Source organism: Macaca mulatta, chromosome 4 (genome assembly GCF_049350105.2).
Source record: "Macaca mulatta isolate MMU2019108-1 chromosome 4, T2T-MMU8v2.0, whole genome shotgun sequence".
Taxonomy (NCBI): domain Eukaryota; kingdom Metazoa; phylum Chordata; class Mammalia; order Primates; family Cercopithecidae; genus Macaca; species Macaca mulatta.
Window position 1 is genome coordinate 101,364,557 of NC_133409.1, and position 17,197 is coordinate 101,381,753.

The following is a 17,197-nucleotide window of genomic DNA, read 5'->3' on the forward strand; positions in this document are numbered from 1 at the left end:
TCCTCAGCTGGTTATATCTTCTTTCCTTCACTTACTTCCCCTTTCTCCAAAGGTCAATATGATAATATATGTATACTTTCTGGCTCTGGGATGTGAGCATCAGTTGTCATGATAAGGTAGAAGAAAGAATGGAGTTTGTCTATTGGTAGGAAGCAAGAACTACTCATCTGCTGGACTGATAGCCTCGCAATAAAATAAGAGTGAACAAGTAACACTGGCTATCATCAGAAATAGTGAAGACCATGCAGTGTAACTACAGAGCTATCCTCTGTAGTAAATGCCCTCATCTATTCAGAGCTCCCTTCCCTACACATATGTGTTTTGTTACTTCATACCACTCAAAGGGAAGATAGCATGGTACCTTTACCTGCGCCAATGGAAAGGCAATGAACACTACTACTGAGATAGCCTTCCACCAATTTCTGTCTTCCGCAAGGCTGATGAGTTTCCTTCAAAAGAAAATATTTATTATGTGTAGCCTTAACAGCTCAGTAGAGTTATTGTACTGGAGTTAATGAACATCTTTTTATTGTCTCTAACAGGAAACAACTACTTGCCTTCAGCATGATGTGTACGCAACAGAAAAAGAATGGACAGAAAAACCTGTGCATATCCAGCTCTGTGAGTTTCAGCAAATTATTTAGCATCTCTGAGCTTCAATTCCCTCATCTGTAACATAGAGAAAATAAGAGTCTATTGTGAAAAATTATTATATGGATTAAATAAAATGTTATTTGGTTATATGAAATGTTAATTATAATTACAATCTGATATATATTGAGTGATTAATATATGATCATCCAGCTCCTTCCCAGTGGTAAAATAAACAACACTGTTCCTTCTCAACCATGAGGAGAATAAGAAGAAAGGGGAAAAGAAGGGAGGAGTTTATTCCCTTTAAGGATAACTTATTTCTATTATTTAAGGATATTGTAATTCCTCTGCCCTGGCAGCCTGAATGTAGATTGAAAATACTGAAACTCCTTCACCCAACATGCATCAAGAAGATGAACTTCGGGAAATAAAGAAGTGCTATATATTGTCATTATAGGAAACTATGGTAGTAGGAATGCTAGTAGAGTTACCAACTAAACAGTGGAGTATAATCAAATATCTGTTCCATAACTCAACTAAACATGACCATTTAGTACATTTGTGCCAAATATGAATCAGGAGATAGGTGTTTATTTACCAGCATATCTCCTTACAGAAAAGCAAAAAATGTTCCCACATAACTAGAGATTCAACTTGTCTCACTTCCTATTTTGATAAGATATTGAACTATTTCTTTATAAAACTCCTTATAGGCTATTCAAGATTTTTCATGGATTTTTAAATCCTTTTTAATTAAAACAAAATCCACCAGAAATAATGAAGAGGGAAGCAAAAAATAAATCATTTCATTACATAATGATTTTTATAGTCTATTCTCTAGGACATATTATTATATGGAATCAAGATTTTACATATCCATAACTGTTATTCACACTCTATTTGGTCATAACTGTTTTATTAAAAAATTAATTCATCTTATTCGTAAATTTGTTTTCAAGAGTATTTATCTCAAGCTACTTTTCCACAGGGTAAAAGTCTGAGATTTCTTCACTGAGATAACTCTTCAAAACAGAACTTCTGTTGCTATTTTTTACTTTTAGTAAAAAATGTTTTACTTCATTTAATGCAGTATATACTTACATTTAATGTGGTACTTTTTGCCACATTAAATATGCTTAGCTTGTTGTCAGACTCAGAGATCAGAAAGGATGCATAACATTCCCCGAAAAGACTGTGGCCAGCACCTAACCAAGAGTGGTCAATGGCAGCAAGCCCAGGAGGGAGCAGGCAGAGCACACCCATGCTGCAGTGGCCAGGTCAGCCTTACCCCAGTGTGACTCTTTATAGATGGTCACAGTCCTCCTGGAAATGACTTCCCATGACCTGCTGTTGGCTACAATACAAGGAGTCAGATAAATGATCAGAGCTGATGACTAAGCCCAGCAGGACCAGGCTTAGCCCAGACATCCATATTCAGGCAGACACTGGTACAGGAAAAACACACAAAATAGCACCATCAAAGTTCACTTCCTTCTATGCTAGCGTGGTTTAATGCTTATGGGCCAGATAGAGCATTGCCCACACTCTGAATCACATTCCGTATTATAGAGAGTTTATGAAGATCTTATGAAGGTTAAATAATTTTTCAAAGCTTTATGAACTTTAACAGTAGAAATGCCAGTTTGCTTATTGTTGTTAATCTTGAAAATCTGAAAAAAATCTGAAAAAGAAGCATTTTTTTTAACAAATGTTGGTGGCAGGTTTTCCGAATTCCTACACTGTTCATGATTCATCTTGTTTTCTATATTCCAACTGTGAACTACAGTAAAACAACAACCACAGTCAGTGAAAATATGATAGTACATAATGAGTATTACTTTGATTTCATGGCAAAGCAAAAAGAGCCAGGAGCTACAATCAAATCCCATTACACAATTAATTTTGAGACAAAACAATTTATCTAAAAAATTTTAAATTTCATGTGTTTTAGTCAGTTTTAATATAAGATTTCAAAATTTTCAATGGCTTGATGTTTACTCTTGTATATTTCTTAACAAGCCTTATGAATTACCAATCTAATAACCAAGAAAAGTATAAACTTTTACAGTTTTCCAGGTTCAATGAGAATACCTTAAAGAGCTAGCCAGGGGACAAAAGACATGGATGTCCCTACTTCAGTAAACCTCAGCTGAATGCTTGAGATGTGCAAAACTCCATCTGGGCTTTCTAGAGAGACAGGCGTAAATTGGTTTCTTCACTTGAAGGAATTTGTATTTAGTGGTGAAAACAAGGCAACAAGTAAATAATGCCAACTTAAAGCTGATTACGTCAAAAGCCACGGGAAGGGTACTATGCTTCTGCGTATGCAAAATGCTCTCGGATCAAAGGAGACCAGTGATCTAAAAGGCTCTGCCCTGCTGAAAGCTCTGACTTCACTACTTCCAGAATCTCCCAAGATGTGGAAAAATATTCAGAATTAAGGTGGAAGTGTTAGAGAGTACCTTTACTCTAAATTGCTCAGTTGACTCACAAGTTCTTATAGATCCCATGTGACCCTCAACAATTGTGTTATGCATGTTTCCTGATCAATTTTATTGACCTCTGATAGACTAGTAAAAATAAATGGGAAAATCTGTCACAGAACAGGATGCTTGGAAAATACTTCCATAATAACCTTTAATTGCTAGAATGGAGGCTAGTCTACTTACAAAATAAATGGAGAACCAAGGAAATCACCTGTGTGGTTCAGGCAAAAATGACAAACTGGCTGGTTGGAAGTGGAAGGGAACCCCGATTTGTAGTATTTGCTATTTTTCAAAGTGTTAATATTAATAGATCTACCATGACCACTTTCAAGCTACCAACACGAATTCACTGAACATGGGGTTGGGATGAGCTATGCATAGCACATTATTATTCAATATTTCCACCTATAGATACAATAGACATAAATAACCACAAGATCATATACAATAAAATGTAGTAAAGTAATTAGGAAATAATGGGTTTTTGGTATTTACTACCTCTGTTTTAAATATAATTTATTTAATCATCAGTTGCTATTGTTTAATTTTTAATAATGGCTGTTTGATAACCAGCTTACAATATTCCTGGGAATTTAACAATCATCTCTCACGAGCCAGCACACATAGACTTCAGCACACCACTGCTGTTAGCTGTCAGACACCATGTGCTTCAGGCAGGTGACCTTGGTGTTAGATGCATTTCCTGTCCTAATAGAGGGTGCAGTCTAGTGAGGCAGACAGATGAAAGACAAAGATTATTTAATTCGCAATAGCAACAAATATTATAAAAGGGAAATAATGGGAAGTCCGGCCTTTTGTTGGGGTATGAGTGTGAGGAAATGTTAGGGAAAATGACATCCCTGAGGGAGGGAGTGATTTAAACTCACTGATTTAAACTGAGGCCTGAAGGATGAATAAGAGGCTAAGGCCAAGACTAAGATAAATGAAAAAAAAAAAAAAAAAAAAAAGCTTTCCAGAGGAGGGAAGGTCTGACCCAATACTCCTGTATATGGATAGCAGTGACCAAGGGAGAGAGCAGCAAGCTAGCTGAGATGGTTAATGGGCAGACCATGCATAACCTCTTACATCCTCTTTAGCATTTGATTCTTTCCTAAGATAAGGAGCAAGCCTTGCAAGATTTAAATAATAGTAAGCAGTTGACAAGTTTATATTCGTGTGTAAGATTACTTGGTCCACTGGGGAAAGAATGGAACAATTATGAAAATAGAGAACTTCATTAGGAAGTTATTGCAGTATCTAAGATGCGAGAGTGTAGTGGCTTGGATTAAGCTATTGTCAATGGAGAACAAGAAATAAATGAAAGATGTGTTTTGAAGACAGGACTGAAAGACTCGTCATGGAGAAGAAAGCTCATGTTCACCAATATCCATGTTTCTTCTCCCTTTCTTAGGCACATAACTAAACTACATTTTCCAGCCTTCTTTGAAGTTAGGTGGGGCCATGTGACTGAGTTCTGATCAGTGGTATATTTGTATGAATGTTATGCCCAATACATCCAGGCAAGTTCCATAGAAATTTCCCACATGCAATCCCTTCATTATTTTATCCCTCCCACAGTAACCTCAGAGGCCACATGCTGAACCTGGCCTATCCACAGTGTAGAAGAAGCCTTGGATCCTGAGCCACTGTTCTGACAACCAACCAGTTTATAGAAGAGAGCTACATAAGTAATAAGTCCATTTTATTGTGTTAAGCCACAGAAATTTGCATGGGTTCAGGGTAAAGGGTTGATTTTGAGACTTCTCTTGGCTTGTAGGCAACTGCCATCCCACTGTGTACTCACATGACCTCTTCTTTGCATGTGGAGAGAGGGAGACCAAGCTCTCTGGTGATGCTTTTTGCAAGGGCACTAATCCCATGATGAGAGCCCCACCTTCATGACCCCATCCAACCTTAATTACTCCCCAGAGGCCTCATTTCCACACATCATATTGGTGGTTAAGGCTTTAACATATGAATCTGGAAGGGACATAAACATTCAATCTATAACAACAGGCAACTAAAGCTCTTGGAGAAGGAAGTCAGCTATGCTGAAAGCTGAGAAGTAGTTTAAAAACATGAGTACTAAAATTGTCCATTGGAATTGACAGCACAGGGTCATTAGAAACTATAGTAAAAGTAACTTTAGTAAAGTAGTGGGAATGGAAACCAACTTAGGGTTTATTGGGAAACAAATATTGTATGAAGATGTGGAGAAGTTTGGCTGTAAGAAGAGAGAGGAGAGGTACCTGGAATGGTTATGGAGCCTGTGGAGGATTTGGGGTTTTGGTTATTTTTTGCATGGTATAGAATGTTTCAACACTCCAGTAGTGAGGAGAAGATAGGAAACATGGGATTTCCCTGGGAATATGCATAAACATCAGTGAACATGAACATTTTATACGACTAAGCTGAGCAGAATGTCTTACCCTAGACAAAGCCCAAGAGAAAAAATAAGAAATAAATTCCTTAAGTATTTTGCCAGGGAATGAGAGTCCTGAAAAAATCGCTAGAGGACCTGCTACTTTTCAAAGAATATTTTCCTTAAAACATTTTATGATTTTAGTCACATTTGAACTTTTCAGGAAAAGTTGTTGCTGGAAATCATAAAGCACTAGTCAGTGGTAAATTTAGATGTGCTCTCAATCTCTGAGTAACTGCAGTATAAGCCATCATCCTGATTGTTTGTACTCCCTCTTGGATTTTTGTTTTGTTTTGTTTTTGGTTCATGGGGTCAACTTAAAATCCAAATTTATATTTCTTCTCATCAAAATTGCTATATATGCCCACTAGTCCAGTGAAAACACTTTAAAAATTACGTTTAAGAGAACCTGTGGTTGTAGACTGTAGGAGTTCAAGGCAGTATTAAGTCAAAGGAATTTTCATATCCATAAAAGATGGTTTGCTAAAGCCCTGCTAGTATTGCCACAAGAAAGAAAGCAACATGTTATACCATATCCATTTTATATTTAGATATTAAAATCCCTTCTTGTTCATCCCTTTAAATCTCTCACCCACCATATATTAAGGGTTGTCACATTCTGTGTCATTATCTTTCCTTTTTTGCTTTCACTATGATGACCCCTGTTCAGGCTTCCACTACCTCTCACCTGACTCGATACTATGTCCTGAATTGTTCTCTAATACAGAAAACATTCTGAGTAGTGTGTGCATGATAGGGTGCTTAGTGTTGTTTACCATGTGAGCCCTACTTCTCTGGGTGACTTAAAATCTTTGCCAAACTCCTCCAACAAATCTGCTGTAAGACATCATCTCTTCAGATTAATTATTTGCACAGCAATGTTAGGATGTACAACAGTGGCATGTGTTTGTTGTCTATGTATTTTTTAAACTTAACTGAGGAAAACCAGATCTGCTGTTGAAGGAGCTCCTGGCTGGCAATTTCAGGCATGAGAAATTGCTGCAGCAAAAGTTAAGAGATGTGACTAACATTTCAAGTTATATCAAGAAGAAGGTAGTCATCACTCAATCAAATAATTCGTTCTTTGGAAAATAACCTGAATTATTGATCCTTGATATTGCTAGGATTACTATATTTAAGACTATATTTTTTATTTATGCAATTTACAAAGCTCAACTTTACATTTTTTATATATGCAATTTACAAAGCTCAAATTTAAGAATTGCTACCCTCCATTTACTGACACTGTTGGTGAGGTTATGTTCACTGTTCTTTCTATTGATCTATAACAAATCACATGAACTTTGTGCTTTAAACAAACAAAAATTCCCTCTCTGTGGGTTAGCTGGGCTGAGATGAGTGGTTCTTCTGCTCCATATGGTGTTGACTGAGGCTGCTCATGCAGCTGCTTACATTTAGAAGCTCATCTGGGCTGGGTAATCTGCCTCACTAATATGTCCAGGACTTTGGTGCTGATTATCAGGTGGAGTGCTTCATTATTTCTCCATTTGGCTTCTCTCTCTAAATAGTTTCTCATTATTCATTAAGAAGTTCAAACTTCTTACAAGATAGAAGCCATTCAAATGAGAAAAAGGAAAAGCCATCTGGTCTCTTAAGGTCTATGTCCAGAAGTAGCACAGAGTCACTTTTGCTGCATTGTATTGATCAAGGTCAGCCCAGATGCAAGGGGAGAGAGGAGAGTCTCCACCTCTTGAAAGAAGTGTCGTGTACGAACAGGCATAAGAGACACAAAGTTGGTGGCCTTCTTTGTAGATCGTCTACTACATCTACTATTAGACCTTAAGCTTATAAAACTCCAGTTAATTCCTCTTCCACTAGGCTTGAATATTTTAGTGACTTAATGAAGAGTATGAGACCAAATTCTACTTGAAAATGGATTATCTATCATGACTCAATAAAGAGAAAACTTGCTATATATCCTTTGACTTGACAAGAGATGCTCAGCCATCATGAGATTGTCACTGAAGTCCTCTCAATGCCAACCCATTTGTTAAGAGCATGAAACCTTTCTTTGTTGTGGTGGGCAATAAGTAAAGCATTGTTTTATAAGCCTTTTGAATTGAGTAGAATTTTTTTACAGTAAGACATAGCACCAACAAATATAAATATTCTCTTATCTTTAAAGGATAGTCAACTGGAAAATTCTATGAGTCTGTTATTCTAAAACATTGTATAAATATTACTCAGGATTGCTTTCCAGATTCAAGTTCAGATATTTTAGATAATGCCTTTTTTTCCCTGCCTACTTTTAGTTTGACTTCAAACAATTGGAAATCTTTTAAAGACAGAGAGTTATCTTATGCAATAAAGAATGGACATTGTGTCAATATCTCCTGTAAGGAAGAAAAACAGATTAATTAGTTGTCTATGTAATTTTCCCATGACTGGGTTTTAGCATTTTTTTTCTTTCTTTTTTTTCTTTCCGAATAGTACAAGACTTAGCCAAGTCTGTAACAATGAAGGAAAATGTTTGAGTGTGAGAACTTCTATCAGCGCTTGGGATTTTAAAACCGTCTGAGAAGTTAAGATAGATTTTGAAAGATACAAGGAGTAAATACTTTCACAATTAACTCAGTGGGATTTGGGTGATTACAAAAGATAATTTTGTGTGGTGAGGAAGTGGATTCCTCTTGAACCTCTTCCCTACACCATATAAAAAGCATGAAATAATTCAGCTCCTGCAGACAAGGTGGTTACAAATTATCGAAAATCTACTCTGAACCAACTGCTGTACTGAGTGCCTTATGTACATGACCTCCTGGTAATTCATGGGCTATTCCTCCATTTTACAGATAAGGAAATTAAGGCTCAGTGAGGTCAATTGTCATGCCTGAGTACCTTTTAGCAAGAGTCAAAGCTCAGATTTGGCTTATGTGTTCCTAGCTCTAAATCCAGAGCTGCTTACATTGTACTATACTGACCTTCATGAATTAAAATCATGGTAATAAGGTTTCCTCCAAGTATCTCTTATTTCCAGTCTCACTTCTCAGTCTTTTAGATTCTCTCAGTTCAAATTTTTGTTCAGGCTCCTTTTCTTTGCTCTTCCTCTTTACGCTTAGGTTCAAAGGAGACTCTCAAACAGAGCCAGGTAGAGGAAAATGTAGATGGTATACATGGAAGAACATGCTTTTTCCAATTTTCTGATTTCTGGGATGGGTCTTGTGTTTCTTCCTCAAAACTTTTGTCCTTAGCATTGTGAAATTTGGAGCTTGAGGGTGCTAGTGATTTCAGCATTTGCTGTGTAGCCTACGTCTTTAATGCATTTTTCATATAAGAACCTCAGAATGACTGAAGGAGCAACCTAAACATGTAACTCAGAAGACCAAGTGCCAAGTTCTTTGAACATTGCTGGGAAATTGCTCATAAGGATTTTCAAACAGTTTTAATGCCAAATAACTAAGGCTTCAGAGATTCCTCACCAAAGAAGAAGCTGCAACAGGCATCAAGGTCCAATGGAAAGCAGCCTAAGGTTATTTCACTGGTCACTAATCATACAAGGTTGCTTCCTTCTTGTTAAGTTCTTCTGAAACAAAGTAAGTTTGCAACAACATGGCTGGACCATAAATTTAGATTTATTACAATCACACCCACAGTAATTCCTCCTAGTCAACCTTCACCATACACACCTAATGACTTTTTCTCTCTGGGTGTTGTGAATGCTTCAATTTTTCAGAAAGGTACAAAATAATATGGGGCCTCTGACAACATTGCTTCAGTTAGGTCTTGATAATGGACCTTCCGCCTCTGTGATAACTTCTGAACCTAGCATCTCTGAAGGGGAGAATGGGAATAAAAAGTAAAACATTGACTACCACGATGGCTTCAAGAAAAAGCCATGTCTGAAATGATATAAAATTGTTTCTGAAGGATCAAGTGAAACTACCATTCAACTACAGCATTTGTAAGCACAAATGGTTTGTATTTAATAGACATTATATATTTCACATAACTATAGGTATTGGTTTCATCTAATAACTCAAAGTGTGTTTTCCCCTGAAAATTTACTAGGTTTCTTTCTGCACTCCTTACAGGGATGCTAGCTGACTGCTGTAAACCTAAAGGTCTTTTCTAACCAAAAGTTTATATGAAGTTAGGGAGAGTATGTTTCTGCATAAATTCAATGCCAGTACTGCTGGGAAATCAGGACTGTGTCTTAAATCCAGACTCAAGGACATACAACTGAGGGTGGATGAAACGATTGTATTTGGCATACCTGGACCAATGAAAATATTGGTTCTTGTCCTAAATCCACATAGTCATAATGTGCTGTTTGTAGTCCTGACCCTGCCCCAGAACCAGTGTTCCCTGGTTGCCAGCTCCTCTTCTCAAAGTGAAGCTTCCTGTCCTGTTGGCCCCAAATCCTGGTAATTTCATGATAATTCCCTCCAATCACTTTTGCTCCTAGGCCCCACATGTGCCAGAGTGACCCCTTCCTGGATGCTAGCATTGATATATTCAATAAGCAACACTGTCTGACTTGAGAAGGCAGAATCTTTATTGAATCCTGCAGAAAACAGGAGTGAATCACACTCACTGCTTCATATGTTGTTATGTATTAGGTAGATTGGTACAAAAGTAATCGCAGTTTTTGCCATTAAAAGTTTTATTGCACCAACCTCATATTTTCCTCTAATAATAATGATAATGGTTATGCATTGTTTCTATAATATGTGTTCTAGTTTTCATTATATCTTGTTTTGATTTTGATCTTACAGATTCCTGTCATTATTCCCACTTCACAGATGGGGAGGTAAAAACCCAGAGCTTAATAGCATGTCCAAGATCACGTAACTAGTAAGTACAAGACCTGAACCCAATTCCTCTGACTGAAACCCTTGTGTTTTTCTCCCTGAGAAAAGCAATGTAATGAGAAAATCATTTCTAAGGAATATGTCCATAGTCACCAATTATCAATTTAACTGAAACTTCTATAAAGTGGTTGAACACTAACTAGTAACATTTTATAGTGGTCTTTATAAATAATTCTTTTAACTGATAATAAAAATAAATCTATGAAAGATTTCAGAAAGCTGAAGCAAGCTGTGGGAAGACCAATTTCAATGTTGGCACAAAAACTGAAACACTTGCTCAAGCTTTTGCTCAACTGGTGTTTAAGCAAATTGTATTAAATATCCATGTTTGATTCAGTAGTGATTTTTGAAACTTTTTCTATTCTTATATAAAAGTCTTAGCTCTGCACTATTATAATATATCAAAGTTGGTCACCAAATGCGTATATAGTGAGTACAGCTGTAGAATTTAATAAAACCAAAGGTTTGAGCTAACAAATGAAAAATTATATATTATTGGAAACTTGTGCTCAAAGTTGAAACTTGAAGGAAATATTTTAGCACTATCACAATATTACATTGCAACCATTATTTAATTTATCTCCTCTGAAATGACTTAAGGGAAGTGCTCACAAAGCCCTATTTACTTCATCCAGGAAGGAAGGCAGTGGTCAGAGAGTGAATGAAGTCATGGAAAGCTGACAATGCCTCTATTGTAAGAGCACCTCAGAGTATTGTTTGACATTGACCAAGTGAGGAGTAAGTGTTGGGAGGTTTTAATTTCATCTCAATAAGAGGGTAGGGTCAGAGGAATAATATAAAACTGGCCTTTACTTAAATTCCTTTTTTTTCTTTAATTAAAAAGCATCAAGTTGAATGCACCTGGAAAAAAAGAATGTCTTTTAGTAGTTACCAAGATTTTGAAAGACAGTTTTACATTTTTAGAAAAGTTTCATAAGTAAATAGCATATTTTTGGCCTATAAGTAGATACTATATACATTTTCAGTAGTGCTGTGTATCATATACATGGATGTATAATTTACATATTCACCATTCAATTTTTCCAAAAGAAACTTCAAGAATCCCTAAGCAACCTGTGCGTTGCAATTGTCACTTTGAACTTTAGAACAAAGGAGAGACTGTAAAACCAGTTTATAAAAAGTATTATGAGATACCACAACTGGCATTTTTATGACCTTATTAAACTACATTCAAGTGGCATAAATTATATGTAATGAAAGTGAAAAGGATCTCTGACCCGATTTTAATATTGGGTGCATGCTTATTAGTTTGAGATTTTTCTGAATAGAAACCTTTTTTCAAACTTCAGCAGTTGATATTATGTGGAAGTCATAAATGTCAGATTACATTAAACTATTTTGGTTCATAGAATAGAACAGCCATTAAGTTACTAGAGAGTAATGAGTAGGTCTTCTCACAAAGTAAAGCCAAAGGTGTTAATTTAGATTTGAAACATTCCACCTCATTATAAAAGCCAAATTAATTTGCCATGTGTAGAAGCAGCAAAAACCAATATTTAAAATGTGAAAGGCCTCCTTTTTGTAGAAGAGTGATAGAAAAGGGCATTACAAAGTTTCTATTCCTAAAGAGTGGGCAAACTGGTCCCTCTGAGGTTAATTATGATTAAGTCTTCAGGAGCCTCTTACTGGAAATTTCTATTCAAGAAGTTGAATTGATAGAATTAGTTAAATATTTAAAATAAAAGGAAGTCTGGCCATTTAGCAATTCCAAGTTTAAAAATCTATAAACTTAAACATGTGTAAAGTTGATTTATCTCCTCCAATTTTTATAACTTAATGAAGAATAAATAAATAATCGTATTTTGTTTAGCATTAATTACAATTTTTGAAAAAACAGGAAAAAAAACACACTAATTTGGAATAATATAGAACAAAGTATAGAGCATCCTGACTTTCAAGTGTCTATTTATTAAAAGCCAGACCAAATGAAGAATATTCAAAAACCCAAATAAATAAACATATTTCATAAGAACCCTAGAAACAACAGCCTTTTTAAACCTAGACAACAAATTGAACAAAAATGGTAAAGTGATAAGAATAATAATGTTGGATTGATTTATCATTTTTAAACCATGAAAAAAACAGAAACGCAAAAGCCAATTAATGAATTAATGAAAGAAAAATTCTAACTTATAGTAGTAACCTTGTCCAGAAATAGACAAAAATACCGATCATGGTGTCTACAGAATCAACTATCCACAGTGGTCACATGAAGGACCATGAAATACAGTTGCTCTGTTCAGTATAGCCAGCTACTTGAAGTATTACTAAAGACCCCACAAGGATTGCTAGGAACTCCTCTGTGTTCTCTAGCAAGAAAGGCAGGTGGTGGGTAGTGATATAACTTCCCAGAAGACGTCAAGAAGTGACATCATGCAAAATCATTTAAATTTAGAGTAAAAATGATTTCTAGCTCAGGAAGTGTTTTTATATCCTGACAGCAACCACACTAGATGACTATTTGTATATTTTTTCCATATTAGGACACAGGTTCAGAGAAGTTAGATCACTTGCCCAAGATCACTCAGCTAGTTTATGCCTGAGCCATTTACAGATAATCTGGCTATCTGGCCAGTGGCCATCTCATTTCTATTTAAGTGGTTCCACGAAGACTATTTTATGATTCATGATTTCTTGTGAAAATTTATAATTTATTTTACTAATAAAAAGTTTTATTTAAAAAAAAATCCCTCTAATGATATTTTTTAAAAATACTTAGGCCCTAATATCTAGGTCTGGTTAAATAATAACCATAACCAAAATTTACGTGTTGTTTTCTTGTTTGCAAATTGTTTCAATACATATTACCTAAATTTTAACATGAGATTGCAATTTCTGCTTTTATACATCAATGATTTTTATTTATTTATTTATTTATTATTTTTTGAGACAGGTCTGTCTCTATCACTCAGGTTGGAGTTCATTGGTGCAATCACGGCTCACTGCAGCCTCCACCACCCAGGCCCAAGCTGATCCTCCCACTTCAGCTTCTCCAGTAGCTGGGCCTGTAGGCACACACCTCTACGTCCAGCTAATTTGATGGTATTTTTTGTAGAGGCAGTGTTTCACCATGTTGCCCAGGCTGGTCTCAAACTCCTGAGCTCAAGCTATCTGCCCACCTAGGCTTCTCAAAGTGCTGGGATTACAGCCATAAACCACTACACCTGGCCCACGCTGCAATGATTTTTCAAAAAAACATACAGGTGACTCTCATTTTTCCTTTAACCTACTCACATATCCAGACTCCTCACCCTTTCCAAGATGGACTGCTTTGTCCATCTTTTGAAATATGGTTTCAGGGCTGGACATGGTGGCTCATGCCTGTAATCCCAGCACTTTGAAAGGCTGAGGAGGGAGGATGCTTGGGTTCAGGAGTTCAAGACCAACCTGAGCAACATAGGGAGACCCTATCTCTACAAAAAATTTAAAAAATTAGCTGGACATGGTGACATGCACCTGTAGTTCCAGCTGTTTAGGAGGCTGAGGTGGGAGGATTGCTTGGGCCTGGGAGGTCCTGGCTGCAGTGAGCCGTGGTTGTACCACTGTACTCCAACCTAGGCAAGAAAGTAAGACCCTGTCTCAGAAAAATAAAATAAATAAAATATGTTTTCAGATATAGGAACAATATTCCAAGGCAGTCTGAGCAGAATTGAAACAAAGTGAGAAGGACAGAGTGGGTTGATCAGATACAGACAAAACAGATAGAGGAAGTTTCTTGTAATGTCTGTAACAAATTACCACAAAGTGGCTGGTTTAAAACAACATAAACCTATTCTCTCACAGTTCTGGAGAAATCTGAAATCAACGTGTCAGAAGAGTTGGTTTTTCTGGACGCTCTGAAGGAGAAATCATCTTGTATTTCTTCTCTAGTTTTTGGTGTTGTAGGCAATTGTTAGAGTTCCTTGTTGTATATGCATTGTTCTGATCTTGCTTCCATCTCTAGACTACCTTTTTCTCTGTGCCTCTCTGTATCCTTTTTTTTTTTTTTTTTTTTTTTTTTTTTTTTTTTTTTTTTTTTTGTCTCTTATAAGGACACTCTCGTTGGACTTAGGGCCTACCTTAATCCAGTATTATCTCATCTTGATCCCTAACTAATTACATTGGCAATAACCCTTTTTCCAAGTACAGTCATGTTCTGAGGTTCCAGGTGGACATTAATTGGAGGCAGACACTATTAAATCTACTAAAAGGAGGAAGAGACTTTGAGAATCCCATGTGTACTTGATGCCTATGATGATATCCAGACAGTGGGCAACTTAAAAATAGAAAAACTGATTATCTCATTTGAAATGGACAAATGTTTTTGTGTTATGAAGAAAAAAAAATAAAAAGAATAATTGGAGATATGTATTTATTTAGCAGAGTGATTTTTACTAGTAGAGCTGATACAATCCCAAACAAAGAAGGACTTAATTCACAACATGGCAAGTTTCAGTGAGGCTCCCAACATTCCACTGGAAAGTCACTAGATAATCACAGAGCATGGAGGTGGGCCAAAATGAAACAGAGGAAGTGTAATAACTGAACATATGGAAGCAATGTAGTGATTCTATTAAGAACTGACAGATAAAGGCCATGGGGATTGCAAATCCATCACCTAGTTTTCAGTGATATATAAAGAACAGAGACCTAAAACACTGTTCATTTATATGTGATGTTTTCGCCCTCATCTAAATTTCCTGAAGACCTTGGCTAATGGTACAGAATGTCAATGAGAATTGAATGTGTGATCTCAGAAAATTCAGTGAATTTAGGGACTGAAGAAGGGGAAAACTGATGCTCAAGGTACTAATTGATTAGGGTATCAAGCAGTTAAAAATATTCTGAACAGATCTTGCCAAGAGGATCCATTATAAATTGGGGTCCAGACAATACATAAAGGTGTATTGTCATTCTCAACTATAAAGAATAAGAAAAACAGAAAGTAAATATTCTTACAGAGAATAGCAGAGCATTAAGATTCATTCGCATTTTAAGTCCATTTTATTTTGCCAATGTATTTAATATTTAGAGGTCTGTTATACTAATATTATGTATTAAATTTTTTCATTTCTACACACAGTTAACTAAAGAGCTTTTCCTTAAAAAGCTGTGTAAAAATATTTTTAAATAAGGTTTCTTTTGTTAAAAAAAAAAGCTTAGCTTGCCAATGGAAGAAAAAAATGAACTCAATAGATATGTATCTTATGCGAGGTAGCTGGTAGAGGGAGAGAAGTGTTAGTAGTTATAACAGAAGTGCTAAGAATCGTGGTCTAATGGGGGACTGAGTTTTATTGGACTCTGTACTTCCTCATCATGGAGCTAGCTAAGCTCAAGGTTGACCTGAGCTTTTCTAGACAGGTGGCATTGCAATAAAATGCAAACCATTCAAGCATGGGATGACAGTGAGAGGTGGAGCACCAGCATCAAAATAATCCATTTCTTCTTTAGCTTTACTTCAAATTGATGTTATAGAACTAGAGTTCAGTGAAAACAACATGACAGATTAGAAAGAGCTCACAAGAAACATGTTCTTAATTTTATTTATAAACGTGACCCGTGACATGTTTGTGTTCTATCTAGCTAGAAAAGATATAAGAATTCCTTCCCTATCCCCAAATGAAAAGTTACTAGAGTACCCCATCCTTCAACAGCTGCTCCTTCAATGACCACTTCTTATGCCCATGCTATGACTTGTTCATCAGCAGCATAAGCATCACACAAATCTAACGGATGCTTCAAGATTACTCAGGTCAAAAGCTATTATCTCCCTGAAAAGGAATACAGGTTTGCAATCTTGATATTTCCAGAAATGAATTAACTCTTTTCTTACATCCACTAAACACAACCAAAGCATTGTGGTATTTTTCTTAAAAGTATAAAAGTATATTATTTATGTGTAATAATTTATATTAAATTGCCACCCCCAAGTCTGGCCCAAAAGCCAGAAAAGTAGTCTTCTGATCCTTAGAATCTGCCATAGCATTAAAACATATTAAAGATGCAATTGATGCTTCAGAACGTGTGCATGAATAACAGAGTGAAAAACTGTGAACTCAAAGCAAATTTAGTGACTGGCTCAAGATAGGGAATAAATCAAGAGCAAAGCAGATTTGCATGTTCTGTTAACCCAGAGTTACCTGCAGATGGAAAGGTTGTTTCCTACTACTTTTTATGCTCTTGAGATGATCACTCATTGATCTAAAAGTAACCAGACTTCCCAGAATATTTAGCATCTCCAGCATATAAAAGCAAAATGACTACATTTGGTTATGTATTCACTCACTCCATAATAAAAAGTGGACCTCTCATATCTGTTAGAGACTGTGTTAGTTTCTTTGATTGCAGCAAAGAGTAAATGAGAAATAACACCTAGCTTTACAGAGCTTATTCTTTTATCTAATCATTCAATACATGTTCACCAAGTACACACCAAGAACCATTATGGGTTCTTGGGATCTGACAGTGAGCAAAACAAAAATCCCTGCATCTTGGAGTTTACATTTCTTTGGAGGACAATAAACAATGGGCATATCATAAATATATCAATTGTACAGTATATTCAAATGAGGTAAGTGCTATGAAGAAAGAAAAGCAGATCAGAGTAAGGGGGTCTGGTAGAGTTAGTGCCCAGTAAGGGAGTAAAGCAGTGTGAGTTGCAATTTCAAGTCAGAGTAGACTTCATGGTATAGGGAGATTTAAGCAAACACTTGGAAAAAGTGAGAAAGTTTATCTTGTAGCTATTGGGAACATGAGGATTCCAGGCAAAGAAAATAACCAGCACAAAGAACTAAAGGCAAAAGCATGCTTGGTGTTTAGGATGAAGGGCAGAGTTCCGCTAACTAACTTGCATATAAAGAGGA

General features: G+C 36.1%; 1 long non-coding RNA gene across 1 annotated transcript in view; it reads left to right on the forward strand.

Moving 5' to 3' along the window:
* The window catches only part of LOC144340663 (uncharacterized), a 63,069-nt gene that overhangs the window by 11,833 nt on the left and 34,039 nt on the right, over positions 1-17,197 (forward strand). Inside the window, exon 3 of the long non-coding RNA XR_013416908.1 lies at positions 10,239-10,317. This is a non-coding gene — a long non-coding RNA (uncharacterized LOC144340663). The remainder of the gene's footprint in view (positions 1-10,238; positions 10,318-17,197) is intronic.